Genomic DNA, 18,153 nt, shown 5'->3' on the forward strand with positions numbered 1-18,153 from the left:
ACCGGTGCTGGGTAGACCTGGACTGGAGGGTGGGCTCAGAGGTGGTGGAGAGGGACCAGCTGTGCACGGGGGGAACAGAGTTATATATCAGTGCTGGGTGCTGCAGAATATCGTCCCCTTTTCAGCACATGAAAACTGCTTGTGCTTTCTGCGTGCAGGGAATTACTCTGCAAAAGCAGCTGGTCGCACCTCAGTGTCTAGAGGCAGAAAGAAACTGTGCTGCTCTTAGGGAGACAATAAAGGCCTAAACGTTCACAGGCTTTGAAAATAATTCTCTGAGTAAAGGGTGCTCCTAATCCTGCCTCTCCCGTGACATTCCTGCCTCCCCAAAGATCTTTGTCTCCTGCTTGGCTATCCCATGCAGCTCAGCAAGAAAACTCGTGCTAGTTAATAATAGTGGCTTGGGGATAGAGATTACAACCAGGGCAACGTAAATAAGACATTTATTTTCAACAAATGGGGTAGGGTGTCTGATCTGCCACATTCGCATTTGGCATCCGCAGAAATTTAAGGCTTGATATTTGGTGTCTGGTGTGTCCATAACAATGTGGGTTCATCACAACCCTAATTATAGCTCTTGGGCAGCTCACATGGGGTAGCATGAGGCTTATTTATAGGTAATATTTATAAACAGACCCACAACCTTCCTAGAAAAAGGGCTCTTAAAGCGAGACATGTTACGGTGATTACTCTGAGAGCCATCACGGGGAACGTCGCTGCACGAACCCCTTCCCACTCCCAGGCAGGGACTGTGCATCATTGCTCCCCTGCAGCAGGCGAGTGCCAGTCTCCCCATCCCACCCCTATCCCAGCATGCAATTCCTGCTCGGGTACCCAAACTTACTGCTGCACTTTCTGGTCTCTTGCAGGGGAAAGGGGATGTCTGAAAATAGTGATTTCCCCATGCCACCGAGGGCATGTGACAAGCATGCAGTTGTATCTCAATAGGCCACTGCAGCGTTCAGCTGCAATCATGTGGCTTAATCACCTGACTGTATAAATGAGTTTCCCTTGACAAGATTCGATCCCTTTGGGCCCCTTGACTAATTACCTGCTATTGTGAGAGGCCCTGCTTGTTGGGAAAAGCAACTCTTGTCCCCCAGCAGTAGCAAAATAGAGATATAAACACAAAAGTCTGGAGATTGGAGGGTGCTCATTTACTCTCCATACTTAGTGCCACATAAAGGGCCGTTAATTATGTTCCTCTTTCATGACAAAAGTAGCTTTTGCAAAGTTTTGCTTGTTTGTTCTCTTTTTTAAACAAAGGTACCTGTATTTTTGTCTTCCTAATCACTCTATAGCATGTGGCAGCCTTGCAAGGAGGAACTTGCAAGAAACCATGTCACCCAGCTCTGTACGACTTGAGTTTCTCCGTGCCCTGCAAAACAGAGGGCAGAGCTCCCTGTCCCTTGTAGATCCCCTGGATCAGAGCTGCACATTGCTATGAACATAGAGGAGCTGCCTGGCATGTTTCATGTGCCTACCTCTGCACAGAGGTAAGGGCTGGCTGGAGAGCGCAAGGCAAGTAGGAGTCAGGCCAAAGAAATGATGCAATACCTGAGCCCTGTAGGGAAAGGCTTTCAGTGTCCACTCCTAACTGTGCATGCTCATAGGCATCATTTTCCATGCATATGGGTGGCAATGATGTACGAAAAGCATCTGAGAAAGTAACTGAGTTGCCCAAGAAGAGAGTTGGCCTCTGCTTAGAAGAAGCCATCAAGTCTGTGGTGCACGTGGAGACCTTTAGTTTATTCTGCCAGGCTTGCCCCATTCATTTCTGGGTACGTGAATCTGGAAATGGAAGGTGACAGAGCATATGGTTCTTTGATCCTGCTGAGTGGTAGAGAGAGTGTTGAGATGCCAGTGCTTTCCCTGCACTGCACTTGGGTGCTGGGCGGTTTACAGTCCCCTGCCAGAACAGAGCGACCTATAAACTTTAACAGGCCAGGATCAACCCCTCTTCTTTTTTATTTTTAATTTTTGTTCTTCTGAATATGCAGAAAACAGCCCCAAGTTGTCCTAAATTAGCCTCTGTTCTGACGTGGTGTCTCATACCTCTTTGGTGTCAAATTCTTTTTTAGGTAGTGCTAGAAATCACAAAGATGAAAAGAGGGGAGTCGTCTGACCTGTGCCTTTTCTTAGAGCGTCACACGGTCGTGGCTCACAAGCTGGTATAAGCCAGCTCCACTGGTGTCAGTCACCCTGTGCCAGCCTGGTCCTGCCCTGGGATGAGCAGAAGGTCTTCTCCTGCCCTTCTTAGGGGGAGAAGAGGCCTCTTTGGTATTTCCTAGTAGGGATGCTTTATTTATAACTGATAATCCCCTGAGAAAATGATCAGGAGCAACCTAAGGTCATTTTCTATTCTTACATTTTTCGCTGCTTCAAGCTCCACCTAGGATAATGAAGCTGCTATAGGTTTAGGCAGCAAAGCTGAAATGCAGCTGAAATGGGGCCTTAGTAACACGCAGTGGTGCTTTGGTCCAAACTTTCAGTCCTGGCTCACTTTGTGCAGCGAAAATCCAGGAGAAAGATGCATCTTCAGGGGTTCTTTTTGAAGGCACACAGTGGATCTACGCTTTAAAAATGCAGTTTCTTCTCCACTTCTGTTATGATTTGAACTTAATGGGAATCTTCCAAAGAAATTTCCACTCAGGAAATGCCCATCTTTCAAAAGCAAGTTTTTCCCAGAAACAAATATACCTCAGTGAGACTTTTGAAGGGTGAGTTTCTCAAGGTAAGGATGATAGAAAAGAAGAAAGGGACATGTGGATACTGACTCCTGCCAATGAAGCAATAATATATGTAAGACACTTGGCATGGACCTGCAAGGATTGCATTCAAGACCCTGCTCTGGGTTGTGAGGTGTCATGAGCTCAGCATCCTAACCTCTGGCTTTTTCAGTACTTTGATGAAGAAGAGCAAGTCAGTCAGCATTTCTTTGGTCTTTCTGACTTTTAAACAACCCCCCCACCTCATCATTCAATGTAGACAGTTCTTTCCCAAGTTAAGTTTTTATATTTTCACCAGCCTGATTCCCCAGAGTACAGAGGGGCTTTCACCGTGTCTGTTCATCAGCGAGTTGCACTTGATAAGACTTGTTTCTTGATCAACTTGCTGCAGCTCTGCTTCCAAACAATCTTGTGTAGCCCCACTCTGCGAAAGAGATTTATCCACCACAGATACTGCTGCATATCTTGGCAAGATCAGTTTGCAACCGGCCTTGACCTGTGGTGCCCAATTAAGCAAAGCACACCTGGGGCAGGTGTTTCCTGATCTGCAGGTTCATTTCCAAGTGCCGCAGCGATCTGCATGTCTGCAGGGCGGGAAGGTGTGCACCAGCAGCGAGAGCATGCACCTCGTTGTTCCATGTAACGGAGACCTTCCCTGCCCTTGACTTCTTGCACCCCTGCATCTGGGGTGAACAGTACTAGCATCTCTCTCTTGGAGCCTTTTTGACTGACTTCAAGGTCTCTTTCTGTGTATGTTTAATTTCTTGCTGCCCAAATTAATTTCCCCACTTGTAATTTTTTCTACTGACTTTAATGAAGCTTTCCCAAGATTCCTAATCTTGATGACCTTTCTAAGAAGAAATACAAGTCAGCTTGTTTCCCCAGGCAGTTTTTCCTAATTTCTTACAGCTCTGTTGACAGCACATTCCCACCTTCCTCTAATTTCCTCTAGATATGATGAGTCCTCTCCTAGCTCTAGAGAGAGTAATCGATATCGGGAGGAAAACCAGCCTTTTTGGCTGCTTGCTGGGGAAGCAGTTTGTCCTGTTTAAGGAAACTCCGGAGAGGGTCTGTTAGGCACAAACCACAGTGAATTACCACCTCTCATGAGCTGACAACTCACGTCTACTGTTTTCCTTATGCTGATGCTTTCAAAGTCTGTGTCAGCCACTAGCATCCCCATTGGGGTTGCTTCTCACCTGACTGCTGAGATTCCTGTTGAGGGCCATCATGTGGCTTTTTTTTGCACTATGATGTAATTATACTTTTTGCAGCCAGAGAAAGTAGAAGGCATTTGGAGATGACCAACCAAGGCATCTGCTGAGGCTCGGGTCTTCAGACATTCTCCTGTTGAAATCAGCCTTAAAGCGCCAGCCTAAATGACTTGCCAAGGGTCACCCAGGACATCTGTGGCAGTGACAACTGAACTCTGGTCTCCCGAGCCCCACACTAGTGCCCTAAACAGGGGATAATTGGTAGTCTCTTCTGTAGGAATGGGAGAGAGGAGAGGTATGGGTTTCCAAGAACAAGACCTTACTTCTTCAAACTTTAAAGGCCATGGAGCTAAATCTTTCTTGTGCTGTAAGTGTGCAACAGGACCAATATAAGCAGGGCAAAAATAACAGTAACCTTCAACTCAGATTGGCCTGCAATCAGAACAGACTACTTTTATTTTTTTCTTCCCCCCCCTCTTTCTTTTTCCACTTCCATACTGAGGGCATTTAAAGAACAACAAAGACTCAAAGACTATTCACGGGGTCTGGATTTCTGGCACCGCTTCAGCTACTGCAGAGGAACAACATCTCTGTATTCAGATGACTCGCTGACTCTGTCATAGCCCTGGTAAAATGCTGTTAAAAATAGTTATTTCTAATGACATATTCCAATGCAATGGAGATTCCTGTGTACACTAATTTGCTTTGAGGATTGCATCATCCCAAAGGAAGTGTAGCCAGAGAGATTTAAAACAAAAGTGGTCTGTCTCCAGGCTGAGCTGTGATACTTGGCAGCGATACTACTCTCCGCTGAGCCCAACGCGCTGTTTTAACATACTGCTCCCCTCCCTGTCATGTCATGCTGGAAGGATGGCATTTCTTGTTTCACGATCCGTAAAAGATACTGGCTGAGCTATTCAAGCTACCAGTGTCCTTGCAAGAGGTTATTAGTCCACGTGGGACCTTGTACTGTGATCATTACCAGGATTTCAGGGCGATTGTTCAGGAAGCAAAATGTTGAAATAGAACCTCTCATTATTGAAGCAAAAGCCACTGAAAACTACTGATAAATTGTTTATAGGACTGACATATTTATCCCTGTTACTGTCCCAGTATTATATTAGCTAGGGTCATAAGTTAAGATGTGAATTGAGAGGGTTGGATGCCCAGGAGAGCGGAAGGATTTCTTTGCCCACCTCTAGGATTCACACAGTGGAAACAATCCTAAGGCACACATTTTCAACCCCAAAAGCTGACATATGTCCCTCGCTACCTGGAGGGGACACCTCTGGGTATTGGCTTTGTGATGGGTAGAGCTAGTGAAAGGGCAGAAGTTCTGGGTGTCTGTGGAAGAGCAGATAACTGGAGAGTCAGCCCTCGTAATATTCACAAAAAAATTTGGATAAAAACCACTGGTAAGTCCCTACCCATTGTTGAAGGTCCAGAGAGAATTGTGCTGAAGGTTTGGAGTGCCAGTACTTCATCTTCTTCTTCTTCTTCCTCTGAAAGGCCCCGAAGTGCCAAGGGGGCATCTAGCTCTAGCATCTAGCTCTAGCATCTAGCTCTTTCCTCCATCCGTTTATAACAGCACCTTTGTGGATGCTTGTCTCTTAGGTGAAGGGCGAGCACATCAGATCTACTGTAGGAAGTGTGAACTGTGGCTGCATATGGGTTGCAGCCAGACGAAGAGTTGATTTTTCTTTTCTGCTGGTGTGAGTGACTGGAGTAGAAGGAAAAGAGGTGGACTGAATGACAATAAGATTTTTTTTTTGTTTTGAGATCACAGCTAATGAAAATATTGCTCGTCAGAGTTCAAGGAGCATCTGGATGACACTCTTAGTCATATGGTTTAGTTTTAGGTAGTCTTGCAAGGAGCAGGGAGTTGGAGTCAATGATCCTTAGGGATCCCTTCCAGCTCAAGGTATTCCACGATTCTATGATTGTCTTAAAAAAAGATAAAAAAATCATTGAAGAAATGAAACATTGGTCCAAAAGAAAAAAAAAAAAAAGAAAAAAAAAGTATCTTGGCTTTTATAATTTCACTTATTGACAAATCCACCATAAAATCATGGAGATTTTTGGTAAAACCTAATAGGACCTGGATAAAGAAACAAGAAATTCTGCTTGATAAACGTTACCCTGTTTTAGGACTGATACATGCATAACGTACATACATGTACGTTATGGTACATTCCTGATGTTAGTGGTCATGTGATGGGGATACAGGAGTGGATATGGATAGGTAAAATGCTCCTAGGATTTGCAAAGCACAACCTTCTCCCTCTGGTTCTCTCCCTTGGAAGAAAGGGAACTCCTAGAAACCTGGCCAGAAAACAGGGGACAAGGTACCCCCGTAAAGGACTAGCCCCCTTGGGTTCCCTGGTACATCCATGCTTGCTGTCTTAGCATGGGTAAGATTGTCAAAAAGCAATTCCTAAGCAATCTCTGCTGAAATGTAAGGCTATTGCAATTATGTTATGCCTTCCCTCCCACCCCACAAAGTAGTTATTAATTAGATTGAATAACAATTCTGCCTGGTATTTAAATGTTGTGCATGGATTATCTTCATAGTTCATTATCCATTCCTACGGAGATCAAAAAGCATGGCTCTGACTCCAAGGAATATCTCAGTTAAAAAATGTAATCTTTTTGTTGCGCTGACCTGCTAACTACCTGTAATCGGAGGTACATCTGCCCACTCCATCAGCTGGGGGCAGATTCTGCCTCTGCAGCTCAGCTTCGTACGGGAGCTGCCTGATGAATTTATGCTCAGGTTCAAAGGACTTCAGTGGGATAACCGATCAATTGAAAGCAGGGGTCATTTAATCCGCTTTAGATACGCTTTCAATGGCAAAGTTTAGAGGTGCTTAAATTTAAAGTTGGTGATTGCAGGTTTCTTTTATGTTCACTGGAACAATCACTCCAGGATCCTTTTACATTTTCTCCATGGAGAAAAACGGCCCTTTCTAGAGGGCAATTCTTCTGACCTCTCTTAGATGCTTATTTTAGGATGAGATCACTTCCCGTCTCGCCGTTGGCCGTAAATGAGGCCAAAGGTGAATATGTCTCAGTTAGACTTTTGGATGCTTAAATTAGGGTAGATGGGCTGCACCCTGCCGTGCCCCTCCATGTGAGCTGGGCCACGGGACTCCCCTGCTCCCAGCCGGGGAGTGAGCAGGCTCTCGGCCGGTGCCTGTCTCCTCGGTGGATTTACTTCCTGAGCTCAAGCTCTGGACACTTTCTTGTTCCTCGATACATGAGCCACTGGACAGCCAAAACTGAGGATGAGTTTGCAAGGTGGGTGGCAAGCAGAGGGGAGACCCTCCTTTATTGATTTATTTGGAAATGGAGCACACTGGATATAACCTTGTTGGATGACAATAAAATGGAGTTCATGGGGGTACCTTTACAGAGTCAGCCTTCAAAGCAGCTCCCGCACCCCACGAGAGTCTGGCTGAGCTGGGAACATAGTCTGGGAGGCTTCAGTCTCTCTTCTGCTCTGTAATACACACTTCAAGCAAAAGGGATCGTGCTCTTCACCTGCAAGAGTGAGAGGAGCCGAGGGGAAGGCAGGAGCTCAGCATGCTAACAAGCTGCGTGCCTTTGTTACTGAGGGAATAAAATCTCTTTGCACCTATTATTCCTTTCTGTGCCCATTTATAAGTGTTTCCACAATGCAAGTAGTGTTGTTCAGGGTTCTCTACGTCTGGCTTGTTTTTTAAATCTCTGTTATACTATTATCTGGAGTGTATTAACCCCTAGGTGCTTAGGTTTTTAAATGTATAAGAGATGACAGAGGGAGGGAGAGGGGGAAAAAAACCCCTAATCCTGCTTAAAAAAGAGCCAGAAGGTGAAATAGCAGAATAATCACTCTTTAACACAATTTGCTGTCACCTTCACCACAAGGTCCCTTTGCTCTGATATCTGGAATTAAGAGACAAACTCAGCTAAGTTGCTGCAATTCAAAAACATGCACACACACACACACACAAATAAATTGGTGCTCAGCAGTTCCCTACGGTACAATTGTTGGAAGCACAAACCATTTTTAAACTGATACCAGAAATGAACTTTTGTTTTCAATCATATTTACTGTAAATTAGAAATTACTCAGTCAAATGCAATCTGTTAGGCAAAATGCATCCTGTCACTTTCAATTAACCAGCTAAAAGGTTGTTAATGAATAAATATTGACTTTTAGAGGAAATGCTTCTTAACCAGCTGCAGATCCATGTGCATGATATTTGACAAATGATCAATATGGAGCTGGTACACTCCTGTTAACCTGGAGGTAACTGTTCAAAATGCCTAGGCACAGCGTTAAATGACAAGTTGCACAGTGGCCCAGCTGTAGGGGGAGAATAAAGAGATGCCGAGCTATTGCAAAGCTCCCTTACGTTGATGCATCCAACTCTACTGCCACTTCTAAAGCTGAGCACCCAACAATGTAAACTGGGAGACAGAAATCAGCCATTCAATCACCCCTGCAACTTTCACTTGATTTTTCAAAGCCTTGAACTCTAGTGAGAGCTGAGACAGCTCAGCCCCTTTCCAAGTCAGACCTTTTATTAGATACCAAAAATATGCATGTAATACACATGTACAGATTGACTCTAGGCTTCTAAGGGTTTGTCTGATAACTGCGTCTGGAAAAATATCCCACGATGACACCCCAGGTCTGTACTGTCTGGTGTGTATGGTGACTCACACTGGGCTCTGCTAACCCAGAAAACTGAATCCTTGAGTCAAATGTTGTTGTGGGGCCTCAAGTCTCAAAAACCAGCAGAACTAGTTGGGTTGTAGCATCTGTGAGTAAGGGAGAACCAGGCAGACAGGAAGATCCCATGGTGAAGGAGCATGCCTGGGGTTCAGATCCTGGCCCCAGGCTGCATTTTCGGGGCTGGTCATATAGTTGCTCTAGTTCTCATTTGTATGTGAGAGAGAGATATTAGTGGGACTGTTTAGCTGAGGGCTGTGGGTGGAAGGGTCCCTAGTAAGTCAGGAGCCTCTGGAGCCCAAGTATGGAGTTAATTAAGCTTCCAGTAGCTTCAGTCACCTCATTAGTAATGGTTGATGTGACATACCATGAGAAGTAGTCCACAGCATGGACTACAAAACACTGCTTTGTTTCACATGACTTCTTCTGTAGGGACTAAAGTGGTACCTGCCCCAAGACACTGTTGGGCACATGGCTCGGGAAGAGGTGGGGATGGAGGAAGGCTTCCATGCCATGGGAGGTTATTTGAGCTTCTCAGGATGACCAGGGCTGTCAAGTGCACCCCGTTACAGTCTTTATTTTTTCTTCCATGTCCTGTATGCATGAAATTAAAAGTTGCTTGGTTCAGTGCTTCAGCACTTCCAGTTTTTTCTACACTAAAAAAAGTACCTTTCAACCTATCGTTTCTACAGAGTGTGTGAAACATGACAGCTCTCATTGGACATTGACTGTGAGTTTAAAGAGTTAAGTGTTTTTCCCCATGTTGGTGTTTCAAGTGTTTTTCTTGCTTGAACGGAAACAATTGTCTCTGGCTCCCTGGGCTGAAGATGATCAAGATTATGAAGTTCATAGATGCTTTGCTGCTTTGGCATCTAAATGGAAATGAGTCCATCAGCTGGGACTCCTCAGGAGACCATCAGCAAGGTTACTGTTTGAACTAAGCCAGTTGCTGTAGAGGTTAAAAGGGGCCTTGTGGAGAGGTATTAGCCCTGTCTTAGATGGGCAGGATAGTCTTTATTCTAAATATCCTGCTGATCACTCTGATGTGGTGGGTTTGATTGGTTTTGTTATGTGAGGGCTCAAAATCTATTCCAGTTGCCCTTCTGGTACTTGTGACCCTGCAGTAGCAAAGGGCTGTGCTGTCTTGCCGTTTCAGATTTATTTGTTCTTTTCTTTCCACCTGTCCTATTTACCTGGTTTACTTTTACCTTTGACCAGAACAGCATGGCCTGATATGTGCAGGGCAATTCAACAACTGGACAACCTTTGGGATCCAGCTGGCATCCAAGGGCATGTTAGTGAGGTGCTGTGCCCAATTTAACAAGCCCCATTTCTCAGTAGGACTATTTAGCACACTCGCGGTGGTCCAGCTATAGCTTCTTGCTCTGAAGCGGCTCATTCAGTGCTCACTGAAGGATTTTTGATATATGTCCTTGTGCATGTTGAAGGCAGGACCTTAGAGACTTCTTGCCTGAAAAGGGCGTTGGGATATAACTCTATGATTTTCTTGATAGGCCATGAATTCAGAGTATAGGTGAGTATTTGGAGGCTCTTCGTGAAAATTATAATACAGTTTTGTTGTTCACTGAAAGGAGAGCACATGTATATATTAGATTTATACCCAAAGTCAAGTGCAAGGAACCCTGCCTCCCATGTAAGCGTATCACTAGATTTTTTTCCAGCTCTAATACACAGCAAGAACTTGTGTGCGGTGATGCTCTCTCTCTCAAATTGCTTTAATTTCTGTGCCTCAGATGCACCTAGATTCCTCTCACATTCTCATTCGGGTGATAGGTAATACAGCACAAATTATGGGAATGGGCATTGGGTGCATCAACAACAGTAAAAGCTAACAGCATTGCATGGGGACCAATAAAGCTGAGATAAGAACCGCTGGGCTTTTCTTTTCTTCATTGGCAGTTAAATGTAATTTCTATTATCTCCCTGTTTGCTTTAATGTTATATGGAACCTGTCAAAGCCCCATAGTCTTGCTGCTCACTGTTCCACTAGAAAGAAAAGACTCCGTAAATTACATTACTTTTTGCTACTGAAAGGTGTGTAAAACTATTCCATCTAATTCATAAGTGATAGTGGAAATGCAGAAGATTAGCAAGGTCAGATGAGTTTGGGATATCAGGCCAAATGTGTAAATCTTCTGAGCTTATGTATTCTCACCATTATCCCTAGACCTGTCACAACCTATATCCACCTCTCGTGTGCTCCACCTCCAGTTCATCTTCTCCCATAAAGTCCTCTGTTTTGGGAGCCTTCTGGCCAAAGCTACCAAAACTGCAATAATCCAATGTATGCCAGAGAGGATGTAATTTATGGGATGGTAAATCTCGTGAACCTCTGCACTCGGACTATTTCCTCATGTCCCTATGCAGACAATGACGGGAGACAGGTATCTTGAAGAATGATTGAGAAGGTCATTACCTGTATAAAGTGTCTTAACTAATTAATTCAGGTATAGTCTCATGCTAACCTGACTACACTGTTCCTCTTCAGGAGCTCTTTCTTAAACATCTGCTTAAAACTGCCTTGCATGGTGTATAGGACCTGACATACACCTCAAGGCACTTAAAGGTGGCAGAAACTTTAGGTGTCTTTGTTCTACCTGTGGGGAGAAGCTTTGTCATTAACCTTTGCACAGTAGCATCACTTACTAACCAGGCTGGACTATCATTCTCTTGTCTCTGCTGTTCTCAGCACAACTCAGTTTCTGCCTTGTCGGATTTTGGCCAGCAGCATTGATTAGAGGATGGCTCTGGTAACACAGTTAAGTCCTTGCTGGGGGCCTTAAGTTCCCTCTCTGGAGCTGTGCTAGTGGTGGCTGTAAAACAGCCAGAATGGGAGATGAGTGTATAGAGTATGTGTGATATAGGAAGGAGACCCATTCTCTTTGGTAAGGGTCCAAATCTTCAATATGATCAGATTTCTTCAGCTAGCCATTCGTAGAGCGATTGAAATATCAGGGGTATAATGAAAATCTCCCAGGACATGTTGCTCATTCTGTGCCAAAATCCTCATCACCCTGCTGTTGTTATCAACAAGAGGTCGTAACATTACTACTTAATATTTATGTTGCAGAATAAATCAGGAACAATTGGGCCATGTTGTGTTATATACTGCACAAATAAGTGAAGCTGCATCCCCTGCCCCAGGGAATTTGTAAGATGTGCAAGGCATGTAAGGCATGGCAAAGGTTGCTGGCTTGGAAGGGAGAACCTCCATGGCAAACCATGACATTTCCCCATCTCTGGGCTCTCTCTTCAGCTCCCTACACCAGCAGAACAACCTTCAGAAATTTTGGAGTAACTTTTATGGGAATAAAAGTTATTTTATGGGAACTGGTGTGGGCAACAGGAAGGAGCCAGTAGGTCAGCTCTGGTTCTGGACCAAAACAGAAGGATCCTGGCAGATAAAATATATTAAAGACCATTGAAAGAAAATACCAAAGGGATGAGGGATGAAGTACCCTGTGATTACTCCAAAATGGTGCATGCCTTTTCCTAGCCTACTCCTGCCTTGAGTATTACCCTCCTACCACTGCAATCTCACCTGAGCCAAGAGCTGATCCCTTAGGTCTTTGCATGAAGATCACCAATGTCCCACAAACTCTGGTAGTGCCCAAATCTACATGCAGCTGGGCTAGCCAGGATCTAGTGACTCCTGCCAGCTAAGAAGTAGGCAGCAACTTGCACCCTGGACCCAGCTCTAGGAGGTGAAGTGGAAAAGTGGAGGATATGTGTTGAGTCAGATCTTACTGGAACCAAACTGAGGTCTGTACAGTCCCATTTAGTTAACACCTTTTTGTGGGGGGAAAGGACATGCAAAGTGTCTGATTTTGGAGCAGGAAAAAAGGCAAGTCTTGAGCTGGCAAACATATGCAAGGAGGGAGAGGCAGAGCTTCATGTTCACAGTTGCCTGTGCACCCGGTGGAGAACACATTGCGGAGTAGCAGGACTGAGGATTAAAGGGAATCCATTCCCTGTGCTCACAGCAGGAAAGGGTAGCAGTCTTGCCATCCTCTCAGGAGTTTCTTTTCAGACACGCTCTTAAATAAGAGAGGATAGTGATTAAATTCCATCCCTGGGAGCTTGCCTTTCTGGGACAAATGAAAAAGGAAAGGAAACTTGTAAACAAATATTAAACAGACAGACCAGCCTCCCAGATTTAATCAGGCTCTGGGCTGTTGCTTGGCTTGCCTTTTGAAGGAGATATGCGTGCCTGTGTTTCTGTGCTTACTTCTGTTTGCGTTAGCTTTTCTGCAGCCTCCCTCCATCTTTATCTCTGTACCCATCGCTGTTTCTCCTTGTGCCTGAGCTGTACAGTGAACTGAAAATTCTGAAGTTGGAGTGGGACTCTCGCTGTTAAGAATTCCTCTCCAAATGGATTTGGGGATGATGTTTGATTACTCAGAACAGCTTTTGAGTCCATGCAGAGGCTGGGTACTGAGGTCAGAGTTTGCTCCTGCAAAGGACACAAGCAAGATAGCTGCCGAGAGGCACTTTAGCACCCAAAGCCAGCCTACAGGTGCAGGCAACACTGCATCTTTTAAACATTTCAGACGCATCCTGCTACATTGAGCTGCACCTCACAAGTATGTTCTGTTGCATTATGTCAGGAGCTGACATGACATGAGGTAATTGGATTTGATATGACGTAATCCACCCATAACACAACATGTGATAGATGAAAGACTCTCCCTGAGGCAAGCAGAAACCAGCTGGTACTGTACAACACCTGCAAAAAGGGAAGGTTTTTAATCATCTCCTCCTGCCTGGCTGGGGTGGCAAGTTGTTCAGTCTATGCACATCCCTAATTGAAAACTCAAAATGATTAATTGTTTTTTAAAATACCACAGCACGTTTTATCAGGTTTGAAACAAATGAGGGTTTCTGTAAATTCATACCAGCCACCCACACAAAAAAGAGAAAAGAAAAACCAAGCTCAGGTGAATGTCTACAATATATGAGATATGATCAGTTTGCTTCAAGCTCTTCTGATCTAAAGTACCTTCTGCTCATTCTTGATATGTGTGCATGTTTAACCTCTGTTTTGCTGCTAAGGGGAACACCGATGGGCTGATACCCATTTAGATCTGATCTTGAGCAGAGCTTCTTGTGGTGCTTCCTGCTGTTCTGCCAACACCAACGACCACTACGTGGTCAGAGTTAGCTGTATCGGAGGTGTAACTTGGAAATGTCACAACTGAACTCCACATTTGATCGTCTTTTCCTTGGGGACATCCCAGGCTGTGATGTCCCCTGAATGGAAAGGGAAAGCCACGAACAGAAGATTGTTCATGGCTTAGGAAAGTGTTTTGGTACCTTAATTTCTGAATGAAGACATCCTGTGAAAAGAGCTGGAGGGGTTGGAGGAAGACTTGCTTTAGATAAATTAAAAGGGATCTGATCCTAAAGGGACCTGTCCCCCGTCTGCTTTGATTCAGGTTACTGTCATTCAGCTGTTTTACAGCTTCCCTTTCAACATTACTTTCTGGAATGCTGTCACCTCTTCATTCACTGCAAATGTTTCAGAAAGGTTTACAAAAAGTAGTAGTAGGAAATCCTGACAAATATAGGGATGGGAAGGAGAGGGCGTCATTTTCAATGTACATGTCCTAATTCCTCTTGGCTTTGATGTATAGCTTGTGTCTTAAGGAGTTTAGCATAGACTGCCTTGTGCATGTGGCACTCACTTTCATGACCACACTCCTTAGTTTTTGAGGTGCAGCATGTGAAGGTTCATGCTACATCACTTGGCTGTCAAAGAGATGAAAGGTTACTTTTTATCTCGTTTCAACCCCAGCCCTACCCCCAGTATTTTTGTCCCGGGGGAAAATGAAAAATTGCAGATGATAAGACAACAGTGCTTACTGCTGTCCAAGGCTCTGGGTCACACAGGGGGAGCACGATCTTCCCTCTATTGCCACCACTAGTACCAGCACCCTTACAGTCCCACGGACTTTCCTGTCCTCTTTGCTGGCCCTGCAGTAACCAGGCTGGGCTCTGCTGAACTTCTTGAGTTCTTCTTTTGTAAGCAGAAGCAGCTTGACTACAAAAATGAGGCATGTGACTGATTATCATGATCTCCAAATAAGAGGTGATTTTGTATTCCTGTCAAAGGCTCTGCTGCAGTTTCCTCTTGCTGGTGTTTCCAAGTGCTCCTGCCAAGTGTTGCCATCTCAGTGGATGCCCTAGTGAGCAAAGGCAAACTGCATTTCAGTGCTGGCCTTGAACGTCCTTCGATTGGGGTTGAAAGAGATGCTGAATGTTGTTCTAAGCTGTTTCTTTTGTGATGCCTTTAGTATAAATCTCTGCCCCCTTTCTTAAAAGCCAGCTCAGCCACATGAACTAGGCTTTATTTTATGAGGCTCATTATTTTTATATTGATGTTCATTTTCTGAAAATAGTGTGAAAGCTAAATGCATACAGCCCCCTAGACGTTTTAACAAAATCATATTTCAGTTGCAGTATTGATTGTCTATCTATAAAGCAATATATGGCCAGGAGTTAATGTTAACAGTGCACTATGTTAACTGAAGTAATGTAGTGAAAAACAAAAATGAGAGTTGGGCTTGCTTTACTTTTTGCTGCAGTGTGACACCTCCAGCTGAGCTTTATTGCTTCTCCTGAGTGTTAGGTAATCACAGAGATGACCTATAGCTGTTTCCCTTAATGGATGATAAGCAAAATCAGCCAGAGTTCATGGTTGCTAGTATGGGGGTGGCACATAAACAATCCTCCTTTCATTGTGTTTACACACATTTTTTTTCTGTCCTTTGAGCAAGAAGCAGTTGGGTGCAGGTTCAATGTTAAAGTGATGCTTACACTTGGTTACTTCTATAGACTCCTGCGGTCTTGAAACTGTTCTTGCTTTGCTGCAAATGGCTGGAATTTTTATAGGAACTATATTTGTTCAATCATTTTCTCCCAGGAAATGAGGCTTTAAGGCTAAAAACAGGCAATTGTTTAGGCTGCAAAGCCTTTCTTTTATGGTTACTGCAGATATGCAAAATGAGTTGGAGGACCCTGATCTACATTATCTCCATCTATAGTAGGGTGGATCAGCTCCTGTTTTCAGAAGTCAGCACCGTCCCAGCAGATCCATAATCAGACAGATTTTCTAGGTGTTTTTTTTCTTTTCCCGCCTGGAAAGGGATGAGAATTTTGTTTCTGTATATTTACGTATGGGAACATTGATAAGTAGAGGAATGTAGTGATCTGGCCAAAATCACATTGTTCCACCAAAGATGGGAGCAAACCCAAAAACTCTGGCGTAAAAAGACTGTGAGGGACTCCAACCAATGATCTAGTCTGTTCCTAAATCACTATGTCCCTTCAATTCAAACAAAACCTTTTTTTTCTTGTTTTTAAAATCCTCCAGTGATGATAATTTCAAATATTACCCCTACACTTGCTGAATAAGAAAGTTATCCTGTTGCCCAAACTAAAACCTCCTTAATTCAATCTGGCCTGTGATTCTATCTCCTACCCGCTGTTGTCATGGGAAAACATTTTTCCCTTTTGTCTTTGCAGCTGCTTTGTATGTGTTTGAAACTACCATGGTGCCACTTTTCCATATTCTCTTCTCTGGTCTTCCCTGTTCTTGTTCTACACAAATCATGTTTTCTGGCTTTCTGGTGATGGTCTGGGTTTTGTTTTCTTTTCTCTTTCTTTTTCTTTTTTTTTTTTTTTTTTTTTTAATATAAAATGCAAATCTCCTCTTCTCTCTTTCCCATTAATCTAACTTCTCCTGACATACAGTGGCCAAAACATGAAAAAGGTCTCCACTAAAGCCTTTCCAGCAGCAAACAGAGCAGAAGGCTTTCTTCACACATCTCAAATATGATGGTGCTCTTTGCATGCCTCAGCATGGTGTTTGCTGTTTTCAGCATAACCCTGTTGATTCACATCTATCTGCTGATCCACTCTAACCCTCAAGTCCTCTGCAGAGCTGCCACCCAGTCTGTTGTTCCTGGCTTGTAGTCATGCAGTTGTTGTTCCTCTCTGGTCTTGATATTTGTTAAGGACAAAAGCTAATTTGCATCCCATTTTTTCAGACCACTTCTATCGTTTGCCAGGATGATTTTGAACTCTAGCCCTGTGTTTTCTGGTGTGCTGGTAGCCCCTCCCTCTGTGGTGGTGTGTGTGAATATGTAAACATAAAGGTTATGCTGTCATCCAACTTGTTAAGGAAAATATTGCATAGTGTGACATCCCAGTCAGAACCTTGAAGAATTTTTCTTGATATATACCTCCTTCTTGCAAGTGAGCTGCTGATTACTACTATACTAATACATAATTTTTCCTAAATAGTTTTGCATACTCCAATAGCAGTTTCACCTAGACCGTATTTCTGTACCTTGTTATGAAAAGGAATAAGCTGCTGAAGTAGAGGTATGATCTCTACTGCTCTTCCATTCACCCTGCCAAAGTGCATCAGATTGGCTTAGAAATTATTTGATCTAAAAAAATGCAAACTTGAGTGTTGCTCAGTGTTCCTGGGTTTCTCTTAGCTATTTATAAATAGCTTCATCCTTTGTGCTCATATTTTTATAGAAATTGAAGTTAAATTGCTTTTCCACTGTTTCTCTCCTTCCCTCTACAATGGCTGTTTTCCATTTCCCTATAATCACCACCACCCTTCAGAAGATCCAGACGAGCCCTGCCAAAGGCTCTGAGATTTTTTAGCCCACTTCTGAAATGCCATGGTTTCTTAGCCGTTCTTGTCTCTTCTCGGTCCTCCAGTGCTGAGCTGCTGGATCCTCATCTCCTACTGTGCAAACCCTCGGGAGATGCATAGAACAGGTATTCAGTGTCAGTATCCTAAATAGAGAAGTGAATGGCTGGTGCACTTCTCAGCAGCCAGGAGACTTTGATCCATTGCTGGAGAGTTATCCTGTAGTCATGATGAAGGTCAGGGAAGAGGGATTTACCTCCTCTATTCCAGCTGCTGAAAGGCTTCCACTTTTCCTGTTTAACCCAGAGATCCACCAAGCCAAGGAGAAGGCATTTGACTGTCATCCAGTGCCCTTTTCTGGGAGGAGGAGCTTTGGCTTCCAGTCCCTCCTGCTCCAGGGACTGTTTTTGTCATTTAATGTGATATTTTATGCATTTTTTGATATGTAAAGTGGATAATTAAACCACATTAAATCTCTTCATAGACCCTCATTCAAGTTTAACATAGCATTAATTTGGCTGAGCTTAAATTACTTTGTAAACTGAATTAGCAACACTTTAATTCTGAATGAGAGTGTGCATAAAGGAGCCTAATGTGGATTACATAATCCAAATTAACTTAAAGTGTGAACAGAAAATAAATTAATTTTCCTGAGTGTCCCAGTGTAGGCTCAATACATCAATCATCCTCTGCTGTGACTGCTCATCCCACGCAGGTTGGATTCATCTCCAGCGGTTCTCTCCCTCTTTGCTATGTGGGCCACTTGTTTCTCCATGCAGGTGATGACCAGATCGTGCCGGAGCA

Source organism: Aptenodytes patagonicus, chromosome 2 (genome assembly GCF_965638725.1).
Source record: "Aptenodytes patagonicus chromosome 2, bAptPat1.pri.cur, whole genome shotgun sequence".
NCBI lineage: Eukaryota > Metazoa > Chordata > Aves > Sphenisciformes > Spheniscidae > Aptenodytes > Aptenodytes patagonicus.